This window comes from Myodes glareolus, chromosome 9 (genome assembly GCF_982192425.1).
Source record: "Myodes glareolus chromosome 9, mMyoGla1.1, whole genome shotgun sequence".
NCBI lineage: Eukaryota > Metazoa > Chordata > Mammalia > Rodentia > Cricetidae > Myodes > Myodes glareolus.
In genome coordinates, this window is record NC_142034.1 from 104,191,446 (window position 1) to 104,206,281 (window position 14,836).

General features: G+C 43.9%; 1 protein-coding gene across 1 annotated transcript in view; it reads left to right on the forward strand.

Moving 5' to 3' along the window:
- The window catches only part of Snx29 (sorting nexin 29), a 417,720-nt gene that overhangs the window by 156,402 nt on the left and 246,482 nt on the right, over positions 1-14,836 (forward strand). The gene's annotated exons all lie outside the window — the stretch shown is intronic.

Genomic DNA, 14,836 nt, shown 5'->3' on the forward strand with positions numbered 1-14,836 from the left:
AGTTACATGGGTATTTTTGGTTACCTGTCGATGATGTTCCCCCTTCTCCTCTTCCTTTTTCCTTTTCTCTTTCTTCTCCAACTCTTCTCATTTTAAGTCAGTCTTGCTATGTAGCCTAGGGTAGCCTGGGACTAACAAGTGTAGTCAGTCTGACCTTGCACCTGCTGTTATAGGCATGAGGACCCTCCTGTATCATTTCCAGGAACCCGACCACTTGCTTCTTGGAACCACTGGGCTTTGCCCTCCTCCCTCATTGGATTCTTTCTCCTCGTCGCTTCCAGCACCTCCCCTCACTGTTTTGCTGCTGCTCCACTTAAGCGGTTGTCCCCCACTTGGAGCTCCATTGTCATATGAGAGAGTCTGTGGCCCGTCTTGAGAGGGAACTGTGGCGAGTGGGGGTTACCACTAGCATGCACTCCACTGTTATTTGGAGAGGGAGAACCTCTGGTTCTCCTGCAGCCTTACCTGCATTGGCCAGCTGATTTGGGAACCCCTCATCTGTGCTGGAAGTGGTTACGTGTTTGAATCCATCTGTACAGGTGCTGCCCAGGCCTGTGGCTGTGAGTTTGCCTTGACCTATTTAAACTTTGAAGTATGCATGGAAGGCTCCACCTCTGGTTCTGTTGTAAATGCTTTGGTTTTACTCTTTTGTTATTTTTTCTAATGTAGGAACTTAGAGTTATTGAAAAATTCTGCTGTCATTGCTGTCTTCCCAGAATCCCTTTCTAAATAGGCATTTTTAATAATACTCCTAAATCCTCCGTTAATAATAATCCCACCTGACAAAGCCCAATGCCAGGAAGCTACCAGTGAGGGTAAATGGAATGCAGACAGGCAGCTGGTAATGCGCCAGCTAATTACCAAAGATTAGAGATCCTTGTGCTTAGAAGTGACTGCTCTGGAGCTCCCAGAGTGGCTGCCCCACCAGGGCCTCTAGGTAGCTGCTGGGGCACCCCTGGGTCAGGAGTGAAGTGCAGGAGCCACCAACCCCCCCAGCCTCGGCATCTTCTGCTGCTCCACCCTCAGGGGACAGAGAAAGGTCGTCATGAGTTTTGCCTATAGGTTAATTTCTACATAAAACAACATGTTAAAAATGTCCACAACTTTTTATTTTGGAGACTTCAAGGTTGTGCCTAGGTTTACCAGCTCTGTGGTTTGGCTTTCCCTGTAGGCTCTTGCCCTTTCCCCAGCTGGTGGTGGGTGATACTTTGGGAGGCTGGGGGACATCAGAGGTGGGGCCTGGCCACCATCAGTGATCACCTGGACCATTTGAAGGGTATACTCACCTCTTGCTCTTATCTTGCTCTCAACTTCCTGGCCTACCTTGATGTGAACAGTAACTGCCACAGTGAACCCCACCATGTGTCACCCGCCGTGGTAGACTGAAATTCCCTCAAACTGTGAACCAAATTAGTGAGCCAAAACTAGTTGTTCCTCTTTAGGTTCTTTCTGTCAGGCATTGTGGTGGCAACAGAGAGCCCGGATGTTTATGTTTTACACGTTTGACTTCATTTTCTGTCTTTTTTCCAACTAAATAAACACGTGTAGTTGCGCACATGCCACTCTTTGAATGTCTGAAGTTTTCCACACTGTCCTAGTTTGCTTTTTATTGCCGTGCTTGGGGAGGAAAGGGTTCACTCCATCTTACAGCTTAATCCATCAGGAAGAGATGTTGGGAAACTCAGGGCAGGAACCTGGAGACCAGGAGCTGAGCAGAAGCATGGAAAAACACTACTTCCTTGCTTACCCTCAATGACTTACTCAACCTTCTTTTTTTACATAACTCAGGATCACCTGCCTAGGGGTGATACTGTCCACCATGATCTGGGCCCTCCCACATCAACCATTAATTGAAAAAATTCCCCCACTGACTTACCTACAGGCCTATCAGTTGGGGCATTTTCTCATCAAAGTTCCTTCTTCCCAAATGACCCTGGCTTGTTTAACAAGTTGACAAAACAAACAAACAAACAAACCAAGACCAAGAAAAACAAACAAACAAACAAAACAAAAGCAAAATAAAAAACCAACCACACCACATTTATCAATCTTGCCCCCTAGATGTGCCAGCATTTATCTCCTAGAACAAGGGCATTCTTCTGCATTGCTACATTATTTCATGCTTCAAATGATTGACAGCAATGCCATAGTTCACAGTCACAGTTCCCTAATTGTTCCTAGTGTGTCCTTTATAGTGATTTCCACTTTTCATTCAGGAGCTGGACAAGGTTTATGGGTTGCCTTCAGACTTTCTGCCTGAGTTCCTTTGGTGCACTGTGCTTTGTGTTGGGGATTTAGAGTTGGGCGAGCCCACATTCTTTAAAGGGGGTAATGGTCAAGAGGCAACAAGTTATAAAGTCACTAAGGAGCCAGACTTCATAGGACCCTTTACTGGCAGCCTGATTCCAGAGTTTCATTTCACTTTTCGAACAGATGCTAGCCAGTTTCGTGGGCTGCAAACCCACAGTGCCTGACTGGTTTCTTGGTGTCCTTTCCATCCCAGTCACATTAGAAACCCATGGTGCTGGCTTCCCTGTTGCAAGGAGAGCCATGCCGCTTGTTTGTCCTGGCTGCCTGGCTAGCTTAGCCTCGAAATAACCACACAGAAATTGTATTAATTAAATCACTGCTTGGCCCATTAGCTCTAGCCTCTTATTGACTAACTCTTACATCTTGATTTAACCCATTTCTATTAATCACCATGAGGCTGTGGTCTACCAGCAAAGTTCCAGCACATCTATCTCTGGCAGCAGAGCCATGACATCTCTCTCTGACTCTGCCTCCTTTCTCCCATCATGCCATTTAGTTTTCCCCGCCTACCTAAGTTCTGCCCTATCAACAGGCCCATAGCAGTTTCTTTATTAACCAATGAAAGCAACGCAAAGACAGAAGGGTCTCCTATACCATTTCCCCCTTTCTGTCTAAACAAAAAGGAAGGCTGGGCGGTGGTGGTGCACACCTTTAATCCCAGCAGTCAGGAGGCAGAGGCAGGTGGATGTTTGTGAGTTTGAGGCCAGCCTGGTCTACAAGAGCTAGTTCCAGGACAGGCTCCAAAGCCACAGAGAAACCCTGTCTAGAGAAACAAAAACAAAAACAAAAACAAAAAAACAAAACAAAACAAAACAAAAACAAAAAAAAACAAAAAGGAAGGCTTTAACTTTAACATAGTAAAGTTACATATAACAAAATAATTATCAAGCAAGAATTACTGTTACAATATTTATATCTACTTTATCTTTTATCATAAGTAAGGAAAACTATAAATATAAATTCTTCAACTCCATCAAAGACTCCAGAAGGATATAATATTATCTATGTAAACTGGAAGTACATTGTAAACAACTTCCAAAACTCTAGAATTGACAGAGACATCTTGCTGCCTGAACAGTTACCCAAAGTTCTTCTGTACCATTGGGGCATTCATATTCAGCCTACAGACACAAAGCAGACTTTTCCATGAAGTAGGAAATTTCAAAGACAGGTCTGCCTATGTTGGCAGTTTGCCAGTCACTTTCTTATGTGTCCTGTAGAATGTCTCACAGACTCTTTCATGAAACAGGAACCCCGAAGGATCGTCTCACCTTTAGGCAAGTTCAGCAGTCATTTCTCTGTGGATTCTGCATGTCCAGTTTTTTGTTTTTTGTTTTTTTTTTTACAGTACACCATGAAGCAGTTCAGACATGAGCAGTTTCTTGCCCAAATGGCTAACAAACTCCATAAGGAGCTTCTTCAATGCCCATCTTCCTTTTGAAGTAGATTGGTGCTCCCAGGAGCAGACATGTCATATTGTCATGAAAAGTCCTAAATTTTTAAAACATTTAAATGCCATATTCTGAAGGTCTCAGAAAGATTTGAAGAATATCTAACTAACTGAAATATATCTCTATACATCTAGAAAATCTAACTAGGATGACTCCAAACTTGACTATTATAGAGGATTATCTATTAACCTATATTTCTTAATTATACATTACATTTTAAAAATGAACTACACAATCGCAATACCTTGATCAAAATCAAAAATACATATACATATAACAAAATTGACCTTAAATTTGTATCAATAAACAAGATTCATACCAATGCAAATTATTCATATCTATATCATATCCCCATTTAAATGGAAAAGAACATTTATAAACAATACTTGTGAATATGGGTGTAGTTTTGTCCATACTGCTTCCTGCTGCTTGGGGGCGCTGTTAATCAGGTCTTTCATGGTATATCCTGTGTACTAGAATGGGTAGCCTAGAAATGCACATAGCTATTTTAATGGGGCCAACCTGAACTTTTTAGCTACTCTGTTAGAACAAAGAGTAGCCATGAAGGGTTAGCATCTAATGACAAAGTCCAGACATCATTTAAAACATGAAAATGTAACAATCTGATAACAACAGAAGTGTTGAGGGCAGAACACATAAACAGTGTGTGAGGGCGTTCCAACTGAAGAAGAAGTGTAACTCATAATGGATAAAGAGTTAACCTCCCTGATGTGCCAACTCATTCAGCAGTTGGGTGAAGTAATTTTTTGAGGGTGTTCACAGTGACCTTTCAGAAGGGTCTGGAAGGATTCCACAGGTTCTCATCTTCTGTGGAAACAAAAGAAAAACCTCTTTTCCAAAGCAGCATATCCTTAGACTCAAATTTTGGAATCAAGATACCTTTAGAACATATATGCTGGTTTAGCTTAGCAGCCCATACAATGAAATGTCTCTCTGTACTTAGCTCCTTCACAGTCAAAAAATTCAAACATAACACAATAATACACATAATCCAGACTCTCTGGGAATTTTCCACTTTTATGTGGCTTATTTTTCTTTACTCTTTTAATCTATGTCTGTACTTTGTCTCTTTAAAGACTTTTTTTAACGATTTATTTCCTTTTCAACTCTCTATACTCTTTTCCCTCTCTTTCCCTAGCCTACGTACATTTATCCAACACTGTGACCCATTTATAGGTCTTTTTTTTTCTGAATCTGTCCTAGACAACAGTTCTATGTGAACAGGAACAGAGTCTAGCAGCCAGAACTGGGAACCGGAAGCAAGAGAGCAGGCACCTGCCCGGTTACCACTGCTTTTACGGTATGAAAGCCAGGCCCAAGCGGGCTGGTATCTTAAAGGCTATAGACTGAAGAAACAGAATGTGCTCCCACAGCACCCTTATTCTGTCAGCCTGGAGTCCAGAAGCACACATTTCTCTATGTAGGAATATCTGCTATAGTTTTTCAATAATTTGTCCTCAAGTTTTGGGGTGGAAGGGAGCACAGTGTTAAGGGGCCTAATTGTGTATTGACTAATATTAGTGACAAACTGCTGAAGGGGGTTGGTTTTATTTTTGCTGTGTCAGTTCTTACAGTCATTAAATGTCAAGAGGAAAATAATTGTTTCCTTAGAAATGTGGCTCACCTGGTTAGATTCCTGGGGCTGACTTTGGAGTAGTGCAGTGAGTGGCCACGTTATAGTCACTTAGGCTGTAATGGCTCAGCCCCAAGCTATCACAGGGCACTGTCAGCATGAACTTGTATCCAAGGTTATTATACCAAAGCTCTTGTTTTACTCCTGAAATTCCAAGCCCAGTGCTGTTCATGGAACTTGTCTTACTGCAGAGTTTGTACAGTAGGCGTCCCAGACTGGAATGCCCATAGACCAGGTCTAACAGAAGTGAGGCACTGTCTGAGTGTGAGAGATAAAGAAGTGGCTGGAGGAACTGTGGGAAGCACTTTCCTTGTCTAAAGGGGCAGCAGTCACTCTGCACTGACCCATGGCCATTGCAAGGCTTCCAAGGCAATTCTTGCTCTTGGCTTTTTCAGGAGGAACTTAGACCTTTAAGTGAAGTAGCCTGGAATTGTTTGCACCTAATTGGAAACTCCTTGCTCTGTCTGAGGCTTCCATAAGCCTGGGAACCTTTAATCCACAGTTCCAATTCATGAGCTGTAATAATCTGCTCTCTTCAGTGGCATTTCTGTGTCTTTGCTTTGTGGTCTCCTTTATTGCATCTTGTTATTGTTACTGTTTTAAAATTCTTCCTTCATTCACAGTCCAGTCTGCTGCCTGTAGTCTCAAGAGGCTGAGACTGTTTGTTATTCAGACACTATGTCTCAGTCTGCCCACATTGCATCAGTACCAACACCGACAGAAGCCTGCATCCCCAGCCTGCTGGCCATTTCCCCCTTTCTAAAGTGCAGGTTGCAAGATAAGAAGGACAATCCGACCTCCCAATTGCTACGTAGTGGTTTCCAGGTTCTGTTAGAATGGTTCAGCCTGTATTGTCATAGAGGGAACTGTAGCTTTGGACCTGGGTTGTATTCCCTGACTTCACCTAAAGTTTGTTACTCTGTGCTTATATTTGCCAAGCCAACATCCTTTTTAGTATAAGATATTCCATTCGTCTCCAAGTTCTTCTGTTTAAACTATCATTATAAACCCCCTTTTGAGGAGCAAGGGGGTAGTGGTGGGAGCTGTGGTGTTTCTTTCCCCAAGGGATTTATGTTTGTGAGCTTTAGTGTGCATGTGTGTGGAAGCCTGAGGTTCATATCAGGGGTCTTCCTCGGTCGTTCTCCAGATCACTGGGCCAGGAGGACAGCAAACTTCTGGTGTCTACCTGTCTCTGCTTTCCCGTTCTTAGGGCTTCAGGTGCCTACCCCCACATCCAGCTTTTTATGTTATTCTGGGGACTGAAGCAGGTCCTTCTGCTTGTGTGCAAGCACTTTACAAACTAAGCCACATCCTGAGTCAAGGAATACATTTTTTTAAACTTTATGTTGTGTAGTAATTTTAGACTTGTAGAATAATCATAAAGATAGTAAAGTATCTCTGGGACACATTTATCTGTCTACATATCTCTGTGTCTTATTTATATACATACATAGGCTCTTTTTTAGTGCATGTAGTTAAGTTAAAAGCAAGCATCATGATGTTATGTCCTTGAACACTCTGACTAAAGTGTGACAGGAAGTGAGCACCGGTGCAGTACTATTATGAGTATGGATATAACATACAGGAAGTAAGCACCAGTGCTGTGTCATCATGAATGCAGTATGGATGTAGCATACAGGAAGTGAACACCAGTATGGTATTATTATGAATGCAGAATGGATGTAGCATACAGAAAGTGAACACCAGTATGGTATTATTACGAATGCAGTATAGATGTAACATACAGGAAGTTGGCACCAGTACAGTATTATCATGAGTGCAGTAAGGATGTAACAACGGGAAGTGAGTACCAGTGAGGTACCATTATGAATGCAAGTGATACGTTGATTCTTCTTTACATGGCCAAGGGATCACAGAAAGAAGACCATGGTCTTGCCTGGTGTAAGAAGTCAGCTTCCAGGTTGTCATATGAATATCTTTAGTAACTAACTTCTGGAGGCTAGAAGTAAGTGAAATGTGGTTTCAGCTCTTGAGTTGAGAGAGCCTGTGGTTTTCCCATTGTGCTCAGGATATTCTGAGGTGTGTCATAGGCCATTCATCATCTCTATGAATTCCTGGAGCTTTTTGATCTGTTTCCGTGCCTGGGATCTGAAATGTAGGACCCAGCTTGACATTCTGAGTAGAATTTACCAGGTGGGGTTTATAGAAGGGATGGGGAGATGGGTCTTCCCAGTATCCCCAAACTCGAGATGCTGTTACACATCTCAAGCCACAGAGCAGTGGGAGAAGTTCAAATTCCCTAGCAGCCCTTGATGCTCTCTTATTTGAGGGAACTGGAGAGAAAAGGAACTGGCCCAAAACTTCTTATGTCTGTGTTGGGGGCAGCAGTGGAAGAAGAGCATTGCCCCCGCTGGGTCTCTGTCACCACCTTGGTATGGCAGGAGGGCAAGGGCAGAGTGTCCTGGTGGTTTATTAAAGTGCAGACTCCAGGTCCTACTCCAGGGCATGTGATTCCCAAGAGGGGTCTGGGAACCTGCTTTCTCCTTCTAACTTCGTCCTTCATACACTAACGTGTGCTTGCCACGGGCAGGCCTTGTCCTTGGCACTGCAGTGTAGTGGCAGCAGTCAGAAGCCAACACTCACACTTGGCTGCTCATAGCCTCATGCTGTGCCCACCCTCACCATTTGTCCTAGGCGTTTCTTGGCCTGCAGAATGATGGACACCAGAGTGACTGACCCATCATTGTTGTACGCAATAGTTATATCTCCTTAGCCTTCACTCTTATGACCTTGACATTTTAAAAGATTATATCTATTTACTTTGCAAAATGTCCTGCTGCTTTTATTTGTTGTCTTATGATTAGATTCAGTTCGTGCATCTTTGGTAGGGTTATCGTTTTGGTGAGTCAGGTCCTCTGCACCTCTGTAGGTGGTGTTGCACTTCCTGCATCCACACTCAGTTCAAGAGCTCTGCTGAAGCTACTCTTTGCCCCTTTGCAAATGGTATTTTGTGAAGAAGATTTTGGAGCTATGGATATTCCACTGTAATTAATTTTTTATTTTTTAATTTTTATATTAACCATTTCTTTTTCATTCACTATCTCATAAGTAATTTCTTTCACTATTTCAGTGGTCCGATTGCCCTAGCTTTGCTTAGTGATGATGGTGCTACTGTGTTCCTTGGGGATGGTCTCATGAGTTCAAAGCAATCTCTTGAATTTTGACCTTCCCACTTTTCCCTTACATATTTGTTATTCCTTTCTTCAGTAGCAGGAGTCTGGTTCCTGAATGAATTTTTCTGATGAATTTGGTTATTCTTTTAATTAATTTTTTTCTTTTGAGGCAGGTTTTCTCTATGTAGCTATGGTTGAACTGGAACTCACTCTGTTGACCAGGCTGACCTCAAACTCAGAGATTCACCTGCTTCTGCCCCCTGAGTGCTGGGATTAAATGCATAGGCCACCATACCCGGCTACATTTGGCTATTTGATCAGTTCTGCTTTAAGTAACTTGCCACTACTGGCCTTGGAACTGAATAGTTCAGGAAGGGAAGACCCTGCTCCCTGCTCTACCCCTCTCAGGAGTTGGATGGGTTGAATTGCTGAGATCCAGACATCTCAGGTCCATTCTGGGATGTCCTTGACCATTTATCCTGTGTTCTGAGTATCTTTCCTGAGGTGATATCTGGGCACTTTATAGATGTTTGCCGAGGTATTGAATGTAGACAGAAAATCAGGTCAGCCATAATAATGGCACAGGTGTCAGAAGGCATGTCACAGGGAGGGGCCGTGGTAAGTTAAACTCTACAGCAGTGTAGGGGTTGAGTTGAATGATTGGTTGAGCATCCCTGGGAGCCCTGACAGCTGCAAGGCAGGAAATGTGAGGGTCCAACCTGTAGAGTACATTTATGGAGGAACGTGTAGTAGCTTCCTATACTGCTGGTGATCTTCAGTATGGAAGACTGGTCTGGTCCCCCTCTGACTCGAATCACACTACAAGGTTTGAATCCTAGCTCTTGTCATTTGCTAGGGAAATTATGTAGCTTCTCTTTGGGCACTTAAGTCTGTGAGTATTGACAGCAGCCCTTGCTTATTGTAGGAACTTGGACTGCAACAGTGTTCTGTAGAGAACTACAAAAATGTATTACACTCAGAGTAACAGTAGACTCCGGAGTAGAAAGCCTCCACAACGGGAGAGTGGAGGAGACTAAGAGATATGCAGGTAGCTTTGATAGTACATTCTATAGTGATCTTGAGGTTTTAGGAGCTGCTTTCAATACCATTAAACTAGGTGCCTTTTGTTCCTGCTATTAACCCCAAAACTGGAAGGAGAAAGATCACTGACCCAAACCATCATGGCCAAATTAATCAAACAAACTTTTTTATTCATGTTCACAGGCTGCCTCTCCCTAAGGTGGGGTTCCAGAGGCTCCCACTGGATGTGAGGAAGACAAGGTTTCTATAGCTCGGGGGAGGGGTCTTCCAGGTGGGAGATTTGGTGGGCACAATAGGCTGGGCTACAGAAACAGGACATAACAAGGTGGTCATAACAAGCTTTTGAAACAAAGGTCTCTACCTTTGTTGCTAGATGGTCATTACAGCTTTTTGAAACAAAGAGTGGTTGCAAGGTGGTCTTAAGGGAGTCACAACAGGTGACCAAAATAATCTTTTGAACAAAGCATGGTTGCTGTTTCCTGGAACAGTCAGTGCAGAACCAACCTCTGAGAAGCAGAGATTTAATTATAAAGAGGAATGAGCTTAGTTTGTCTTTCCTATAAGATGGAGGCAGGCTGGTCCATTACTACCCTCTTTAGGTAGTTCTCATGGCGTTGTGTAGCCAGGCCTCAGACACCGTCTTCTAGAAGTTTGGTGTAGCTAGATGTAGTGTTTACTTAGTATCAGTGGCTAGTAGAGTTGAGGTACCCTAAGCCAAGTTCTCATCTGGCCCAGGAGAACAGATTTTTGTAGGTGTGTCTTATTGTGGTGTTTTGTTGCCTGTGAATTACCAAATGCACTTAAGAGGTTGGTTGGTTTTGTTTTGAGTAATTATCCTTTGAATGGTGCTGTCTGGGGCTGCTGGTTGTTTATTCTGACATCCAGCAGGCGTAATTGCTTTGACTTGCGCACATTAATTACTGTAGTCACTGGAAGCTGTAGGAGAAGCACTTGCTGCCACCTACTCTATGATTTACATCTTCCCTGAGCTTTCAAAGGAAACTGCAGGGTGGCCAGCAGGCAGATCATGGCCGGCAGCCTGGACTCCTGTAGAAATGCTGTGATTTCTCTCCTCCTCTGTGGCTACTTGCCAGGCCTTCCAGTCCTGACCACCACCATTTCTTGAATGGATGACTGCAATGGCTTCCTTCTAGAAGGTCACATGGCCCCTGTGTCCCCCTCACACCATTCCTTGGGTGCTCTTGGTCCTTGCCTTGGCTCAGGGGTATTCATGACTTGGGCCTGGTTCTAGTCTTTCCAGCTTCCTAGGCTTTCCCAGCCCTTCCCTCTGGTCTTGGGTCTGGCAGCCTGACTAGAACACTAAAAAATGCAGGTTTCCAGGCTCTGCTCCCTGGCTCTGAATCAAATTTGCATTTTAACAGCCATGCACCCTGTCCTTCATCCTGATTCTGGAAGCAGGAATCTTAAACCTCCTTCAGGTTTGTCAGCTTTCAGAACAGCCCTGTAGACCCTCCATAAAACATTCCACCACCTGCACCCTCCTTCCCATCCCCCCTTCAATTTTATAAGGTGCGGTGTGGTCTGGAACTCCACTATCTGTTTGCTGACCTGTGAGGTTACAGCTCTTTTGTGAATCCCACCTCTGTGAGGATGGGCGGTGGGCATTCTGTCCTGTGCCCCTACATCATGTGTCTGACGATGCTCAGCACCTGCGTGAAGGCCAGAGAAGTGGTTGTTGGAAGAATTGTGCATGCTGTGCCAATCCTCAGAGCTCCTTGAGTTCTGCTATTTAGGGAAGTGAAGTGAGGTGCAGAGAGGGCCTCCTCTGTGCTCAGCTGGATGTAAATAGGGCTTTGACCTCCACTTTAACGAAGGTTGGAGGTCAGAGAAAGTTAATTACCTTGGGCAAGCTATTTGACCTCTGAAAATCTTACCTCTGTTTCCTATATTCCACTCCTAGGCTCAGCATCAGGAGTAAAAGTGCCTCATAGGATTACCATGGGGATAAAGTGAATGCATGCACATAAAGTGGCATGGATCAGTTTAAATTTAGTTAATTAGGCTGGCACTGTAGCTTGTGTTTAGCGGTAACATGCTCACCTGGCATCTGAGATTCTAGGTTCAATGTAGGTACCGCCTTCCCCAATCCCTCGTAGTTTCAGAGGGTAGAGGCCTGGGGAGGGCTTAGTTGGTCCCTCTGGCCAGAGTCATGTGAAGTTAACCAGAGTGTTGGTTGGGGTTCTAGTCACTACTCAAGGCTTGATGGGGCTATAAGGTGTTCTTTCAGGCTCACTCACGAAGCTGCCAAGAGGCCTCTTTTCTGCTCTGTGGCTTCTCACATGCTGGCTGGGAATAAGAGATGGGAACCTTTTAGAGAAAGGGATTGTTGTAGTCTACTTGTAATTGATCCCATAAGTGACACGTGACACTTCTGTCACTAGAGGGAGTGAAGAAGTCCAGTTGACCCCCAGGAAGCAAATATTGCAGTTGTTAACAGGGTGAGACATTTATGAACCACTTGAATTATCACTTGACAACCAGAGAGCGACAAATGAAAAAGGGGGAGAGCTGTTGTCACTGTCATTGCTGAGTGTCTGAGAGCAGGAGCCAAGGTTGCTGTCACTGCTCAGCTAAGGGTGTGAGAACTGGTCAGAACAGGAGCTGAGATTCGAACCCCAGTGCCACTGGTAGTCAAGTGTCAGGTATTAATATATTATAATCATAGTATGGATTAGGTAGTGAGCAGAATATGCATTCTAAATGGCTTCTCTGACTACAAGTTAAGGCCTTCCTTATGATGAACACGCTAGCTCAGGGAGTAGCTAGTGGTGTTCAGTGTCGGTGTGTGCCCTCACACATCCACGAACACAAGTAAACAATTAAATGTAATAAAAAAAATATTATTCAGTTTTTTAAATTTTTTGTTAATTAGTTGTCCAAACTATGAGAATTGTTTTCCTGGGCTAGTGATATGTGAAGTTTAAGAGAAGAAAGAAAAAGCAGAAAAGGCACCTTTTAAATGAGCCAGGTTTCTGTGACTGTCACAAAAACCCGAGGCAGTCAGCAAAGAAGAGAAAAAGGTGTTTGGTCTCACAGTTCTGTTACGCTTTAGTCCGTGATTTATTGACTGTTTTTGAATCTGTAGTGAGGAAGCATTTCCTGGTGGGGCAAAGTCGGTCACTGTAAGGCCAGAAGAGGAAGTGGACAGATGGGGCTGCCAGGTCCCACTGTTTCCTTCAAGGGCACTCAGCTAGTGATGAAGACCTTCTGCTAGGCCAATGGGTCTCATCTGTGGATCTCTACCCCTTGGGGGTTGGTTGAACCTTTCATAGGGGTTACATAGCATATATTTACATTATAATTCATAACTGTAGTAAAATTACAGTTATGAAGTAGTGGTTAAACAATTTTGGGGTTGGGGACACCACACATGAGGAACTATAGTAAAGGGTTCCAATGTTAGGATGGTTAAGAACCACTGCCCTAGATGCTAATTTCCACTACCTCTCAATAGAGCCAGATCTGTGGAGGACATCAGTAACAAGAACTCCTTTGATTGCTACCATCCCCGAGTCCCAAATACTTACCTGGCTTCTTTTACTGGCATAGCCTATCTGACTGCTGTGGTCATTGAAGTCTCTATCTCTCTTCAGAGACACACTATGAGCTGGTGTGTGGTTCCAGTACTCAGGAGACAAAGGCTCAGGGCTCACCTCACGTTCAAGGCTAGTTACAATAATGAAGACGGCCTCATCATACACTGTGTTCCTAGTGGGTATCTGGGTGTGATGACGTCTGTCCTGTAGCTATGTAAGGTGTACCCGCTGGGAAAAATTGGGTCAAGGCTGTGCAGGGCCTCTTGCTCTCTTCTAACTTTCTGCAAATCTTCAGCTATTTCAAAATAAAAATTTAAAACAATAACTCAGTTTGGTTGTTCCTAGGGATCAGTGGCCAGTGACCCCCTGGCCAGCACACCAGGCCTTTATCCTTTAAAAAAAAAAAGTATGAACACATTCTCACTTGAGATTTTTCAGGCCCCAGAGGTGTGAAAGTGTTAATTTCTCACCAGGGCAAAGCCAGCTGGTTAAACTGGCAGCTGCCAAAGATAGCCATCTAGTAAGCTGATATGTTCACCATGGCAATTTCTAAGCACCTGGTGCTTCTTGGGTTTGACCCTTATATTCTCTGTCCCCAAAGGGAAGTGCTGTCTTTATAGACTGTGTTGTAGTGTGGGCACTGGAAACACACAGCTAAGTATGTGTGTAGCATTACACTAAGGAACCTGTTCCTGTCAATAGTCTGAGCGCTTGCCGTGGTGCAGCTGAAGGAAACAGCTTGGTTGCAGAAAGTGTTCACTGTGGCCCTGCACCATATGCTGGTCTCTGTAGGAGTATGCGTGGTTTGGAGTGGTTAGCTGTGCATGCTGTAGGGCATGGCAGTGCACACCAGGTTTGCCGTTTTCCCTGGAGTGGGGAGAGCTGGAGAAAATGACAAGGAACATGATTTCCTTCTAGCCAGAAATGTTAAGGGAACATGACTGGTTATTTCTTCCATAAAGCTTTCTCATTTGCACATGCCCCGTGTGATAGGAGAGAGGGTAGTATTGATGGGCTTTCTCTCCAGGTGCTGTGTTTTCAGCTAAGTGTTCCTTCTTAAATGTGTTCTAACTGTTGGAATATTTTGCAGTGAGTCTTTATTTGTATAGTCATAGAAGAAATATGGTTTGAGCCCTTTTTATTGTGAAGACAGAACATTTCAGTGTGTTTAACAATACACTGGAGACCTGGGGTGGGAAGTGAAAGGGGAGAAATAGAATGTGGGCAAGGAGCCTCTTGTGGTGTAGTTGGTAAGAGACTAAATCTTGGTCTCTAGAAGGACACAGGAAAATCTGTCTTGGAGACAGAGAGATCTGGGGGTTACTGGCGACCTTGGCCATGTGATCTTGTTGTTCAGAGACATTATCTGTCAAAACTCCTCTCTTATCAAACTGGGAGACTGCGGCAAGTCCAGGTCCATTGTGAGTTTTCCACAAATAATGGGTGGAAGAAAGTGCGTGTATGTGGTTCAGTGAGCTTATATGGGTCCAAACTATGTGATCTATGTGATAGATAAAATGGATGAATGCATGCATGTGTGATTTGGTGAGCTGACGTGTTCAAGGGCCAAGCTATATATGGTTGATGGTAATGAAATGTCAGTTTCTTTTTCTGGAGCCTCATGTCACATGACCAGCCAGTGTACCTGAGGAATGGATTTGGGAAGTAGGGTGTGGTTGTAGCCCAGTG